This window comes from Rhinoderma darwinii, chromosome 4 (assembly GCF_050947455.1).
Source record: "Rhinoderma darwinii isolate aRhiDar2 chromosome 4, aRhiDar2.hap1, whole genome shotgun sequence".
Lineage (NCBI taxonomy): Eukaryota > Metazoa > Chordata > Amphibia > Anura > Rhinodermatidae > Rhinoderma > Rhinoderma darwinii.
In genome coordinates, this window is record NC_134690.1 from 65,147,687 (window position 1) to 65,164,405 (window position 16,719).

Sequence of the window (16,719 nt, forward strand, 5' to 3'; positions counted from 1 at the left end):
CCCCATAGATCAAACTTAGAGAACCATTGGGCCCCCTGAACCTGATTAAAGAGATCATGAATCAAAGGAAGGGGATATTGGTTCCTTACAGTGACCTTATTCAAGTTACGGTAGTCAATGCATGGCCTAAGACCACCATCCTTCTTCCCTACGAAGAAGAAGCCAGCACCTACCGGAGAAGTAGAGGGGCGAATGTAACCCTTGGCCAGGCATTCCTGGATATACTCTCTCATGGCTTCACGTTCGGGACAAGAGAGATTAAATATCCTACCCTTAGGGAGCTTAGCTCCTGGTACCAAATCGATAGCGCAATCGTATTCTCTATGAGGAGGTAACACTTCAGAGGCCTCCTTAGAGAAAACATCAGCGAAGTCCTGAACAAACTCAGGTAGCGTGTTCACCTCCTCAGGAGGAGAAATAGAATTAACAGAAAAACATGACGTCAAGCATTCATTACCCCATTTGGTAAGCTCCCCAGTATTCCAGTCAAACGTGGGATTATGCAACTGCAACCAGGGAAGGCCTAAAACCAAATCGGACGATAATCCCTGCATCAACAGTACAGAGCACTGCTCCAAATGCATGGAGCCAACAAGGAGTTCAAAGACAGGGGTATGCTGTGTAAAATAACCTTTAGCAAGAGGAGTGGAGTCGATACCCACTACCGGGACAGGTTTAGGCAAATCAATCAAAGGCATAGCTAGAGACATAGAAAATTCCACAGACATGATATTAGCAGAAGACCCTGAATCCACAAAGGCACTGCCGGTAGCAGATCTACCACCAAAAGAGACCTGAAAGGGAAGCAAGATTTTATTACGTTTCATATTTACGGGAAATACCTGTGCGCCCAAGTGACCTCCCCGATGATCACTTAGGCGCGGAAGTTTTCCGGCTGCTTATTCTTACGCCTAGGACAGGTGTTCACTTGATGCTTGTCATCCCCACAATAGAAGCAGAGACCATTCTTCCTGCGGAACTCTCTACGTTGTCGGGGGGACACGGAGGTCCCGAGTTGCATAGGTACCTCCGAGTCTTCCGTGGAAGAGCGAAGCAACGGAACCTCCGGAGGCATCACGGGGGAGTCAGAGGGGAAAAACACAAAAACGTTCAAGTTGTCGTTCCCTGAGACGACGGTCAAGTCGTACCGCTAAAGCCATAACCTGGTCTAGGGAGTCAAAAGAGGGATAGCTAACTAGCAGGTCTTTCAGGGCGTTCGACAGACCCAACCTAAACTTAAGGCAGGGTCATTCCACCGAGAAGCTACGCACCACTTCCTAAAGTCAGAACAATACTCCTCAACAGGTCTCTTACCCTGACGTAAGGTCACCAACTGACTCTCGGCAAAGGCAGTCCTGTCAGTCCCGTCATAAATGAGTCCGAGAGCAGAAAATAAAAGATCAACGGAGGAAAGTTCAGGGGCGTCAGGAGCCAAGGAGAAGGCCCATTCTTGGGGCCCTTCCTGGAGCCGGAACATAATTATACCCACCCGCTGGCTCTCAGAACCTGAGGATTGGGGCTTTAAGCGAAAATAGAGCCTACAACTCTCCCGAAAGGAGAGAAAAATCTTCCGGTCCCCTGAGAACCGGTCAGGCAACTTGAGGTGGGGTTCAAGAGGTGAGGTGAGGGGCACTACCATGGTAGCATCAGGCTGGTTGACCCTCTGAGCCAGGGCCTGGACCTGTAGTGAGAGACCCTGCATTTGCTGAGCCAGGGTCTCAAGGAGGTCCATAGTAGTGTGAGGGACCAGGGTAGACTAGGTATATGGGCTTGTGATTATGTAATGATAGGGGTATGGAAACAGACAAGTGAGCCCTAATCTACCCGCCACTCAGTCCCTGCCTACTTGCAACGACCCGCCCTAGGCGACTGGGTACAACTGGGCGACGGTCCCTACGCTCAATAAGTGCACGACAGACAAACAGACAAGGGTACACAGAAGCAAAGGGAAATTGGGCAGTTGCCCACGGCAACACCGTGAGCAACAAGAGTAGAGAGTAGTCAGTAAGCCAGGGTCAATATGAAGCAGGGTCAAATAGTTCAGAAGCTGCAGCAGGGCCAGGACACCAAACGAGAAGAATCACAAGCACGGAGGAACAGGAAAGTCAGGTATAAATAGACAGAGGGCGGGAGCTAGCTCCGTCTGGCCAGGCTGTGATAGGCTCTCCCACTCCTAAGCCTGCCATCCTGAGTGGTGGAAGATGGAGTCAATCTCACAGACATAGAAGCAGGTGCAGACTGATTACCTATGGGCATTGACACAGAAGCTGTGCCTGGCAGATCCTTTACACATATATATATATATATATATATATATATATATATATATATATATATATATATATACAAATTCAAGTCACCTCCCTTTCCCTAGATCACATATAAAAATAAATAAACAAAAATAATCATAAACACATTAGGTATCCTCGCGTCCAAAAATGCCCGAACTATAAAAATATAAAAATATTTATTTAATACGGTGAACGCCGTAGTGGGAAATAAGATCAAAATGGCCGAGTCACAGTTTTATTGCCATTTCAACCCTCCAAAATAATTAAATAAAAAGTGATTGAAACGTCAGACAATCCCCCAAATGGTATTAATAAAAACTACATCTTTCACCGTACAAAAAGACACCTTACACAGCTCTATACATAGAAATATAAGAAAGTTACGGGGGTAACAATATGGCGATGCAAAAAAATTTTGTTTCTTTCAAAATTTTTCATTTTTAAAAGGCACAAAAACATAACAAAAACGATATAAGGCTCTGTTCACATCTGCGTTGGGATCTCATTCTGACTTTCCGTCTGAGCTCTCAATCAGAGATGACGCTATTGCTTCCGGCAAACGGCGGATCCGATGTACAACAGAGACAAACGGAAACCATGGGCACCGGATCCGTCACCATTGAAAACAATTAGTTTGTGTGAGTTTGTGTCTGTTCAGGGTCCCGTTCTGACGGAAAGCTCCAACGGAATGTCAGAACGGGACCCCCAACGTAGATGTGAACAGAGCCTTAATTTGGTTTCACTGTGATTGTACTGACCCACAGAATAAAGATAACATGTAATTTTCAATGTACAGTGAACACCGTAAAAACGAAACCCATAATAAAATGGCGGAACTGCTGTTTTTTTTATTATTTTCCAGCTTTCCAGTACATCACACATAGTATTAAATAGTGGCATTAGATAGTACAATTTGTCCCATAAAAATGAAGCCGTCATATAGCTGTGTCGATGAACAAATAAAAAAGTTATGACTTTTTGTAGGCGGGGAGGAAAAAACAAAAGCATAAAAAAAAAATTAGTCTGGTCCTGAAACGGTTAATATGTGTACTACATTATTGTATATTTGATCTTATACACTCGTCGATATAACTGTTTTCCTCCACGGGCTGACGCCATTTGTCATTATCATATGACTATTTTTTTTTCTTTGTATTACATTATCATGTTAAATAAAGTTTTTTGTATTTTTCTAAATAAGTTGTGTGCTATCGCTGACATTTTTGTACTGTAAAAGCATACCCGGCTCTGCTTGATTACTGTTCCCGAACCTTAGCTTTCTGACTATGTCTATGCCTCACTCCTAATGCCGTATTTGTCTCTGACTGACTCCCATTGTCAACTTCTGAACTGACCTCACTTCATGCTTCTCCGTGTTATACTGTCCCAGGCAGGTTTTACATTTTAAATAGATTTTGTTTGGTTTTGCCCATAGTAACTGTATCTGTAATATCTTCTAATCTTGGTCTGGTTCCCTATCAGCTTGAGTAATCCATAGAATCAACCACTGGACAAGATAGAGGCACCTGGGACCAGCTGAGTATGTCGACCTGAACTGAAGTCGGTGTCGTAAGAATCAGACCACTACAGCCCAAGCGCAGAGTTTCTAAACAGCTACAGACAGTACAATAGCCAGGTATAATGGGAAAGACGCATCTAATAAGTGGTGAAACATAAAAAAATGTATACCAAAGATCTAAAAAATGTGTATATCTTTGCATACACTATATGTTGTACATTCTTTTTTTAACATATGATAATAATAATAAATAATATTTTTGTATTTATATAGCGCCAACAAATTCCGCCGCATTTTACAATTTAGAGGGTTCATGTACAGACAATATCAGACATTACATAGTGACAAAACTAATATACAATTCAAACAAGTGGAGTGAGGACCCTGCTCGCAAGAGCTTACAATCTATGAGGAAAAAGGGTTACACAAAGTGCTTGTGAGGTACAATGGTCCAGCCATTTTTTATACATATGGGGTAGTAACATAAAGCTACATGAGCCGGTCACCAGCCAGTATCCGGGTATGGACAGATATAAAGTGCATTAGGGTGTAAGGAGTGTGGGGGATACTGCTGAATGAATGGGTCAGGTATTGATGGCTAATGTAACACGGGGCAAAGGAAAGGAGTAATATTAGGGAATATTGAAGGTCTGTTTAAAATGATGTGTTTTCAGGGCACGCTTAAAACTGAATGCTAGGAACTAATCTGATTGTCTGGGATAGCGCATTCCAGAGGACTGGTTCAGCACTAGAAAAGTCATGGAGATGGGAGTGGGAGGTTTGGATTATGGAAAATGTTAATCTTAGATGTTTGGCATAATAAGATTTAATTTTATTCTAAAGAGAATGGGCAACTAGTGCAGTGACTGGCACAGGGTAGAGGCGTTGGTGTAGCATTTGGTCAGAAAGATGAGCCTGGCTTCTGCATTCAGAATAGATCAGAGAGGGGAGAGTTTAGTGAGAAGAAGGACCAATTAGTAATGACTTACAGCAGTCAAGATGAGAATGAATCAGAGCGACAATAAGGCCTTGTTTACATGGTGTGCATATGACACGTTTTTGACACATTTACGCGCCGAAAAAAATTCAAGATTTAAGCTTCCCATTGACAACAATGGGAAACCACATTCTCAGTGCATATGATGCATTTTTTACACGCACGTGTTTAAAAAAGGCATTGTGTAAAAAAAAAAGCGTCAGGTGAATTCTTTGGCACGTAAAAGGCGATAAAAACAGTTCTAATTCCCATAGTCAATGGGAGTCCTAATTACACTCCAAAAAATGCACCAAATACGTGCAAAAAACGCATAAAAAAATGCAAAAGAAACGCATCGCTAGCATTTTAAAACCTTTACACGTTGGTTCTTTTAGCGCCGTGTGAACAAGACCTAAGAGTTTCCACAGTAAGAAAAGAGCGATATTTGACATCTCAAGAGGATGTAAATACAAATACTAAAAGCATTATCCATTTGACAGTCTGTTAATGTGCCTCTGCATAATTCCCCCTATCAATTACTATAGCTGAAAAAAAATATATTAAACATGTTACCATACACATATAATTTATCCGACATATTTGGAATCAGATATTTTTTCCCAAGATTGAAGTAAAAAACTCTTTCCAACTCTATGTTATCTTTAACCAAACCCATGCATTCTTCTAACAAAGGCGGATTTTCTGGTAATTAGTCTTCTGCCATAGAATAAAGATCTCGAAACTGCCAACTTAAAGAAGTAACACAACTTTCCATGTCTGCACTGTATACCACACTCTACACTTCTTTCATGTATACTGGACTTACTTTTTGAACTGCTGCCTTGTCTGTTCTTTAAAAAGCCTCCACCTTGAATCCTAGATTTCACCAGCTTTCTCTTCCTCTCTCCTTTGCTATAAATCCCATGATGCTTCAGCGCAGCATCACATGACCAGCTCAGTGGCGGATTAAGTAGACCATGGGCCCTGGGCTGTTACCCAAACTTGGGCCCCCCTTCCTCACCGCCGCCCTGCCGCGCCGTAACTATTTTTAACACTACCTTTTTGGGCAAGCATTAACAGTGTTACAATTTCCCTTGTCACAGCGCGGTGTCCCTACATACTGACAGTATCACACTGTGCAGGGACACAACCTCCTGACAAGGGGAATTGTCTATCAGTCCTGGACTGCAGAAAGACTTTTTGTGAAATACAAGGATTCCTATAATAAAAGTGTCAGGAGAGGTGACAGATTCTCTATAAATCTAGTGACTCACAGGTGACGACGTCTCAGATTCTAGTAGTTTTTTTCCTCTTTTCTTCTCCATCCGGTCCAGCGCTCATGACGACTTCTCCCGGCCATGACTCATTTCTGCAGAATTTGCCACTCAGACGTCTCCTCACTTTTCCAACATTTCCACACCTATAAACGAAAATAAAGTTATCATGGTGCCACATACTGTGCCCCTAAATATAATAGCACCAAACACTGCGTGCCTGAATATAATAATACCACACACTGTAAAACACCACATACACACAGCCCCCTGTACATAGTGCCACACACAGCCCCCTGTACATAGTGCCACACACACCCCCATAGATATCGCCATACACAGCCCCCTCTATATATAACACATCCCCCCCATAGAGAGCGTTGCACACAGCCCCTATAGATAGTGCCATACAGCCCCCCTGTAGAGAGCGCCACACAGCCCTCCCCCTCTTGTAAATAGCACCAAAAAGCCCCCCCTATAAAGAGCGCCACACACATACCACTGTGGATAGCACTACACAGCCCCCCCTTGTATATAGTGGCACACAGCGCTCCCCCTAGTATATAATGGCACACAGAGCTCCCCCTTGTATATAGTGGCACACAGCGCTCCCCCTTGTATATAGTGGCACAGAGCGCTCCCCCTTGTATATAGTGCCACACAGCGCTCCCCCTTGTATATAGTGCCACAAGGTTATGTACACATTTAAAAACTTTATATCATAATTTTATATATATATATATTAGTATGTGTGTGATTGATTGATTTCATTAAAAAATATTTTCACTTTTTGAGATACAGCTGCTTTGTATCCTGTATCCGTCAGGTCAGCAGGACTGACAGGATCAGTGACACGCAGGATCCACCTCAAATCTATCACATCTAAGATTATAATTTAGCGCAGGGCCCGTTTCACTGATCCCGTCAGTCCTGCTGACCTGACGGATACAGGATACAAAGCAGCTGTATCTCAAAAAGTGAAAATATTTTTTAATAAAACGGAATTACAAAGTTGCACCAAACACACATTTTTATAAAAAAAAACAAAAAACGACGTGATTTTTGCGACGTTTTTTCCGTAGACATTGCAGGTTTCGTTTTTTATCGTTTTTATGCACACTTTTTTGCGATTTTAGAATTTTTATTCATAAAGTTTGAAAATAATAGTAAAAAAATAAGCTTTTTTAAGTTTCAGCAATTTTTTTGGGTAATAACATAGTTTTACCCTAAAATAGACCTGTTATTTGTGATCGTCATTGTTTACCGTAAATTTTAATATATTACATGTCTATATTAGGGTAATTGGGTCAGCGCTAGCGTTACAACAATCATTGGCGGGGGGGAACGTTTTTTTTGAGGGTGGGTATTTTATGTGTATTTATTATTTCATTTTTTTTGCACTTTACTTTACAATTTTTTTATTATTATGTTCTGTTCCTCAAAGGTCAAAAAAGACCTTTGGGGAACTTTATATATATTTTTTCTTTCTTTTACACCATGTTTTTCCACTGTAACTGGAGCTGCACAGCAGCCCCAGTTACAGGGGAAATCAGCCCTCTCATAGTGACGATTGTCACTAATAGGGCTGTGCTGGGTCTAGTTAGACCCAGCAACAGTCTGTCACTAACGGCACCCGGCGATCATGTGACCAGTCACATGATCACCGGGAGGAATAGAGACAGCGCCGCTGCTGCTGTCTCTATTCCTATACACAGCGTTCATTGAACGCTGTGTAAGAAGACATCGGAGAAGACAGAAGCAGCGAAAGCTGCTTCTGTCTTCTCCTCAGGGTCCCCGGCAGTCACTGACAGCCGGAGACCCGACATTCAGCTGCCCGATCGCGCGGGCAGCAAGTTAAAACCCGAGCCGTAGAAAGTCTATGGCTCGGGTTTTAAGGACCCGTCCCTGACCGCTGGCCGTAAAAATACAGCCAGCGGTCGGGAACCAGTTGGGCAGGAGGATAAGCCAACTAACCTCAGCCCCGGTGACCGCCCGGCTCTTCTCTTGCAGCTTTGGAGTAACAGAACAGCCGTCCGTCGCTGTTCTGTTACTCAATGGCGCACTTGCCAGGGAGGCGAGTCCTACCCCTTTCCCGGCCAATTCCCTGCTCCTCCCCTCCTCATCTTCGGAAGTTAGCAGCGCTAGCGCGCTGAATAGGTTTGGAAGATGATGTGCGGTTCGGGCTGCCATGGGCCCCCTGGGAGCCTTGGGCCCCGGGCGGCCGCCCGAATCGCCCATATGATAATCCGCCACTGGACCAGCTAAAGACCATACCATTTCTGAATGCTGGGGGGATACTGTGATTATCATTCTCTCTATATTCTCCTAAATACGCTGAGAAATCATAAGTATACAGACTGGGAGGCTGCACTATATTCTTCTACATTATACCTGTGTGACAGAAACCTGTCTAAGTATCAGTGGTAGCTGATGATAGAAGTTTCGGTCCCCCCTGTGCAAAACTAGCGTGGTACAGGAACTGCTGAAGCATGTGATTTGTGACACATAGATCTCCATAGATTCAAGTAGAGAAAGCGTGTCACCGAGCCTGATTCACACTGCTGCTAAGCAACCATCCCAGTCTGATATATAAAGAACCTCATGTTTGTGTTTATAATTTTTTTGTCTAGCAGCTATAGATCAAAGTTTAACAAGTGGATGTGCGGTCCATGTCTAGTTCTACAATACTGATATTATTATGCAGTCTATCCCCCTCATTTTTTTTGTTTTGCTTGGCACCAGCACTCCACACATTTGGCCCAGGTGATTTTAATTAGGGAATGCGCTCATAAGTGTTTCTTCTCTGGCCTGTGCTCTCAGTTGGCCACTAGGAGTGCATGGTAAGGTGAGCATATTCCATCTGTTCACATGTTGTGGTATTGTGTGGCGGTATCTGTTGCTGTGGTGCCAGTGGCGGATTAAGTAGACCATAGGCCCTGGGCTGTTCCCCAAACTTGGGCCCCCCTTCCCGCTGCCGCTCTGCCGTGTCTATAGTGAACACCATATTTTTGTGCGAGCATTGACAAATGGGTGTTACGATTCCCCTTGTCAAAGGGCTGTGTCCCTACATACTGACAGTCTCCGACCATCGCTGACAGTATCACACTTCCTCTTGACAATGGGAATGGTAACACACATTTGTCTATTAGTCCTGGATACACAAAGATATGTGGAATACAAGGATTTCCTACAACAGATATGTCAGGAGAGGGGACAGAACCCCTATAGATCCACTGACTGACAGGTGATGTCTTCTCTGATGGGAGTCATTTTCCTTTCTTCTCCATCTGACGCAGACCATTAGGTGACTTCAACTGATGAGACAGCTTTGCCCATCACTTCTGCAGCCATTTCCAGCCTTTATAGAAACACACAAATTTAGACACCAAGGCCCAGAACCTTGGTTAAAGTGGTTTTCCGGGCACAGACGGTTTTTTATACTGATGATCTATCGATGTGCCCGGACAACCCCTTTTACTCAGACTAATAAATTTTAGACCCCAGACTAAATCATAGAATACATACAGACCCAGACCTTCTAAACTATTTCAGTCCCCAGAGAACCCGACCCTCTACACTAATAATGACCACAAACCAGACTCCCTTAATACAGACCCCAGACCAGACCCCCTAAACTAATACAGACCCCTAAATAAAGACCCCTAAACTAATACAGACCCTAGACCAGGCCCCCTAAATGCAGACCAAATAAACTAATACAGACCCCAGACCCCTAAATACAGACCCCCTAAATACAGACCCCAGACCTCAAACTAATACAGACCCCCTAAATACAGACCCCAGTCTTGACCCCCTACACTAATAATGACCCAAGACCTGACTCCTAAATACAGACCCCCAAATAAAGGCCCCTAAACTAATACAGACCTTAGACCAGGACCCCTAAATACAGACCCCAGATACTAATACAGACCCCAGACCCCTAAATACAGACCCCAGACCTCAAACTAATACAGACCCCCTAAATACAGACACCAAATCTTACCCCCTAGACTAATAATGACCCCAGACCTGACTCCCTTAAGTAATACAGGCCCAAACCAGACCCCCACATCTAATACAGACCCCAGACCAGACCCCTAAATAAAGACCCCTAAACTAATACAGATCCTAGAACAGGCCCCCTAAATACAGACCCCATAAACTGATACAGACCCCAGACATCAAACTAATACAGACCCTCTAAATATATAGCAGCTCACCTCAGTCTTCTCTGTGGAGTCTTGCTGCTGCTCATGGAGCTGCGGTCATCTGACTAGCAGGTCTCAAAACAGTAGCAATGAGGTTATGTAACCTTATGTCTAAAGGTCCTTTTGCAGGACATATACAATGCCGTTTCATTGCGGTTTTTGCAAAATCGCGGCAATAACGCGACAAAACTACATTGTACTTTGAGCGGCCATGGGCCCCCGGGAGCCTCAGGCCTCAAGCGGCCGCCCAAAACGCCCTATGATGATCCACCATTGCGTGGTGCTGCACTTGTGGAGGTACGTGGATCAGAGCCAAGGAGGCTTGATGTGGTCTGGCAGCAAGGGTGCTTTTGGGCCTCTGGGTTCCTCCCTCTGTTGCAGTGCCAGTGGCCGCCATGCGGTGCTGCAACCAATAGAGTAGGGACCCACTTTAACGAGGTCGCCGTGAAGTGGCAAATGGGCTTATACAATTTGATCAAACTGTTAACAAAGAACCTCATGTTCATGCTTATACATTTTTACCTAGCAGCTATAGATCAAAGTATAACAAGTGGATATGTAGTCCATGTCTAGTTCTACAATACTGATATAAAGATAGAAGCAGCAAGAAAAATAACAAGTAAGAGACTGACTAATGGAATACCAAAATTCTACACATGGGAAAGTTTATTTTTGGTGAGAGTGTCCCTTTAATATAATAATTTGCATGCACTATTGATTTATGGAAAAAAATATATGAGACACTTTGAAAATGGACAGGTATACAGGATACTATTTTGATGGCTGCAATCCACAAATTATTGTTAAGACAAATTTATAAAATGACCGCTTATCGCTATATAAACTCTTAAAGGAAATCTCTCATTATAAATTTATAAAGTGTTCTCCAGCATACATTCAAATCATTACACAGTTTTTTTAATATCTTACTATTATGTTAAAATATTAGCATTTGAAGCTACAGGCACACAGTCTGAGGCTAAACTACTGAGACATGACCCTTTCTGATTTTCAAGGTCGTGTTGCATGAAAACCTTGTATGATTTAAAATCACCAACTACATTAATATCTACAACCTTCCTAGTTTGAATAGTAAATATATGGGTATATGTGGGGAAAATCAATGTTTATGGTTATATTAATTCACATACGGTTTCAATGACAACATTGTACCTTAAAAAAAAATCCTGAGAATATCTTAGTGCAGCCTCAGGCCCCGGATACCCATGAATATGTTCTGTTTTCCGAGGGAAAACGCTGAACCTAGTTAAAAAGCTAAGTGTAAATAGAGCCTCAGGCTTTTGGTGATAATATTTTATCATTTTGTAAATACCTAAATATATATTTTATACATTTCTTATCATAGGTCTACTTTAGGCTAAAGAATAATAAAAGTCATACACAAATTGAAGTCACCATGTCGCAGTAGCCTTACAATAAAAGGGCATCTTTCTCAAGTAAAGCCAAGAGGCCCAGATGAGAGATGTAAGAGCACAGTAATCTCGAATAGAGCCGCCCATACTCTGCACAGGATGCCCACCAATAACATCCTCTGGCATGCCTCTATGATATGTGATAAAGGGCTGGAGTAATGGTGGGATTCACCTACTAGTCTTAACCACTCTTACCACCTCCTTTATATCAGGGTCACTAGGGTTATGCCTAGCTTCCCTACCTTTCTCCTGTATTAACGTTAGTCTACTTTCTTTGCTATTAAGTAAGTGTTTACGACTGCATAGTAAATAAATGGTAATATTTATTAACCCCTTAGTGACCGGCCTATTTTAGACGTTAATGACCAAGCCATTTTTTACGTTTTTCCATCGTCTCATTCAATGAGCTATACAGTTTTTATTTTTGCGTCGACATAGCTGTATAAGGTCTTGTTTTTTGCGGAACAAGTTGTAATTTTTAATAGCACCATTTTGGGGTACATAGAATTTATTGATTAACTTTTATTAACTTTTTTTGGGGGGGGAATAGAAAAAAAACAGCAATTTCGCCACACTTTTTTGCATCCTAAATTGACGCCGTTTACCGTGTGGTATAAATAACACAATAACTTTATTCAGCGGGTTGTTACGATTGCAATGATACCAAATTTGTATAGTTTTTGTATGTTTTACTACTTTTACACAGTGAAAACATTTTTTTTCAAAATTATTTGTTTTTGTGTCTCCATATTTGAAGAACCGTAACGTTTTGTTTTTTTCGCCGATGCAATTGTAGGAGGGCTTTTTTTTTGCGGGACCGACTTTATCGGTACCATTTTGGAGTAGATGCAACTTTTTGTTCACTTTTTAATCACATTTTTTTTAAGGCTTGATTCAAAGAAAATAGCAATTTTTGCATGTTTTTTTATTTTATTTTTTACGACGTTCACCGTGCGGGTAAAATGATATAATAAGTTTATAGTTGGGTCATTACGGACCCGGCGATACCAAATATGAGTAACTTTTTTACTTTATTTTGATTGTTGATAATAAAGCAGTTTGTAAGGGGGAAAAAGTGGGTTTTTCATTTTTTTTTCACTTTTTTTTTCTACCGACGTAGAAGCACTATGGGCCGGTCACTAACGGGTTAACACGAACAGCAGTCACACTTAGATATAAAATACACCAAACACAGTAAATAATCACTGTATAGTATCAGTGTATCCCAATACACATAACAACTTAATATATATTGAATACACTGACCCTACACGTGGTACAGTATAAACAAGGTATTACAAGCACTAATCTATACCACCACCCACTTACCTAACATAATTCACGATATAGCATCAGCATAACAACTACACGTGCCACAATACCAGTACAATATATTACAATACTATACTAACAACCACTCACTTATCTAACATACATACAAGTTACAGTGCACTCACTCATGCATGATTCTGTGACCCCACCCCCACCTGGTTCTAACTTTCCCTGTATACTCAAGGGATTAAATACCAGGGGAAATCTGTAGACCAGGGAAGGAAAATGTTACCAGGGAATGTAGGGTTATGGGGAGAAGGGTAGGAGAGGGGAGAGATAGAGGGGGAGGATACTTCGCACATGTGGTCCTAGGTTGTTGAGTCAGGAACAAAGCTGTAGGTGTCTGGTGGGCAGGAAGCAGGAGCAAGAGGCAAGAGAAGGAAGTGTGGGTCAGTTTGTCTTTTTAACCCCCCCCCCCCTGTGCACTTCTGTATGACATCACATGCTCATTCACGTGCAAGTGGGGGGGGGGGCATGAGACTGTTTATGGCTCCCCCCATGGAATCTCATTACCTGGTGAGGGGGGGGCAGGCAGTGAGAATGCATTGGATGTGTCCACTGTCTTCTCCCCCCTCCCCCAGAGGGAGGAGATACACACCTAACTAATATCTGACATAGAAAACATTTCCCTTTACATTCCCCCTGTTGTCAGGTACACGACAATGACATTTGTGGAAGTGTTTGTTCTGTATTTACCCCCTCAACCTTGTTACTTTTTACTGGTAATGGTTGTAGATGGAATGAAGTGTAATTTTGGATTTAGGTACTCTGGACATCACTTATACACCTCAAGGACAGCTTCCTGCCAGTCCTCAAACTCAAAAGTTCATATAATGAAACTCAGTCCATAGAAACGCAAAGCCCATCGAACAAACCTCAAAGTCCATAGAACGAACCACAAAGTCTATAAAATGAAGCTGAAAGTCCATAGAAATTCAAAGTCTATAACAAAACTCAAAATCCTGGATCCTCTTCTTTCTTTGATATTGATCTTTCTTTATGAATCTTTTCCTCTTTAGCGGCGTCAGCAGGTCTTTAAAGCACCGATGCCATTTTACCGTGCCGACACGTGTAAGGCTACTTATTCCCTCACACAGCCAGCCTTGGAATGGCTTAGTCCTGCCTTTCCACAACCTTCCTTCAACTCCAACTTCAACTGGGTGTGTGGTCAATTTGACTTCTTCAAAATCTCCCAAGCACCTTGATTGAAGACGCAATCTTTGTGGGCCGATACCCAGGTCTCTACCATGGCAGGATAGCATCCCTAAGTAGGAGGTGATGTCTCAGGACCCGATATCTAATTGTGGGGCGGAAAATCCTTTAATTTCCCCTCTACCTAACATTCAATCCATCATCTTATGAACCATACCAGTTTTAAGATTGAGGTGGCAATTACCTACAGGGGTGTGTGTGTAACTTACCTGTCCCTAAGGGTTCCTACACACTACCCAATCATACAAAGTGTAAAATGACCAAACATACAAAAACATTCCCCCTAAACCATGTACATATAGAGATTCATGCTCAAACAGCATTTCTCACTACTCCTCCATAAACATGTGAAAGGTACACATGTAAATGGGGTGACTACAGGCTGTAAATATGTGTCTGCCTACATGTACACACTCACTCACTGTGGGACAGGTATGTCCTCACTGAGTATGCCTATGTTGCGGACACATATCAACACCTAGAATGTCTATATATACACCTGTGAAAGTTTTTGTACAACTTATTGATTCATATTACACTACACAAATATATATATATATATATATATATATATATATATATATATATATATATATACATAAACTTGACAATTACGAGTCGCAGGACAGTATTGGTATCATGTCCTCAGTCCAAGTTCATTCTTTTACGCCTGACCGGGTTTACTTGGTCGGCAAGTCCTTTCACCCATCAGTACTATCACAGGGTGGATGAGCAGGTTGAAGAACAAAATTGCTTTGGGGTTGTACCCAAACAGACTCTTTAATCAGGACAGCTCTCTCTTTTCAGGGAATAGGATGAAGGCTCGATTCTCAGACTCTTTAACTGGTTCCCGACCGCTGGCTGTATTTTTACGGCCAGCGGTCAGGGTCCTTAAGACCCGTGCCATAGACTTTTTACGGCTCGGGTTTTAACTTGCTGCCCGCGCGATTGGGCAGCTGAATGTCGGGTCTCCGGCTGTCAGTGATTGCCGGGGACCCTGAGGAGAGGATAGAAGCAGCTTTCACTGCTTCTGTCTTCTCCGATGTCTTTTTACACAGCGCTCAATGCCGCTGTCTCTATTCCTCCCGGTGATTATGTGACTGGTCACATGATCACCGGGTGCCGTTACTGACAGACTGCTGCTGGGTCTAACTAGACCCAGCACAGCCCAGTTAGTGACAATCGTCACTATGAGAGGGCTGATTTCCCCTGTAACTGGGGCTGCTGTGCAACTCCATTTACAATGGAAAAGCATGGTGTAAAAGAAAGAAAAAATATATATAAAGTTCCCCAAAGGTCTGTTTTTACCTTTGAGGGACAGACCATAGTAATAAAAAAATAGTAAATTAAAGTGCAAAAAAAATTTAAATAATAAATACACATAAAATACCCACCCCAAAAAAAAACGTTCCCCCCAACCAATCATTGTTGTAACGCTAGCGCTGACCCAATTACCCTAATATAGACATGTAATATATTAACATTTACGGTAAACAATGACGATTACAAATAAAAGGTCTATTTTAGGGTAAAACTATGTTATTACCAAAAAAAAAAATAGCTGAAACGTAAAAAAGTTAATTTTTTTTACTATTATTTTCAAACTTTATGAATAAAAATTCTAAAATAGCAAAAAAGGTGTGTAGAAAAACGATAAAAAAAAGAAACCACGTCGTTAGCCCAACAAATAAAAAAGTTATAGCCATTTAACTAACACGTGCTAAAAATGGCTAAACGGTGTCTGGTCCTAAAGGTGCAAAATATCCCGGTCCTGAACTGGTTAAGCTTCTCCATGTTATGCTCTTCCTCACTGAACTCAGGATCATCTGGAGTCTTACAGGAGCATCTGGGCGGATATCGAGCCTTTACTCAGGGGTGACTGGTGTTCTACCTTTCTGCTACATTGATACCTGTGACAATACAAAAAGGTACAATGCTCCTTGGAGGAGTATTCCTCTTCCAATGCAATTAGTCGCACAGATGGTGTAGTAAACATATTGCACTCGGTACCAATTACATTACCCTTGAACCATGTATCTTAAGCTTGAAGAGGGTATTGGGTTGACCTTTATCTCACAGGCCCCCTCGGTATCTCAACACTGGTGTCTAAGCACCCGGTCCTAACTACCTTGGCAGAGGATCGCATCCTCCTTCTTTCAAAATCCATCTGTACAGACCGATATGGATGGCTGCCCTTATACGCAGAGGCGTAGCTAGGTTCTCCAGCACCCGGGGCAAAGATTCAGTTTGGCGCCCCCCCCCCAACCTCAGTACATCAGAACCAAGCTCAGTACATAAATACAGCCCCAGAACCAAGCTCAGTATAGATATACAGCACCAGCACAAATACAGCTCAATTTAGTGCAACCCCTGCTGTACAGGTTTGTACGGCGTAAAACTACAGCTCCCAGCATGGCCCGAACAATGGTAAGGATATGCTGGGAGATGCTGTTTCACAAAAAATAAATCCT

At 42.4% G+C, this 16,719-nt stretch overlaps 1 long non-coding RNA gene across 1 annotated transcript in view; it reads left to right on the plus strand.

Moving 5' to 3' along the window:
* LOC142760714 (uncharacterized) overlaps nucleotides 1-16,719 on the plus strand; it is a 59,380-nt gene that overhangs the window by 11,804 nt on the left and 30,857 nt on the right. Inside the window, exon 2 of the long non-coding RNA XR_012883372.1 lies at nucleotides 3,774-3,927. This is a non-coding gene — a long non-coding RNA (uncharacterized LOC142760714). The remainder of the gene's footprint in view (nucleotides 1-3,773; nucleotides 3,928-16,719) is intronic.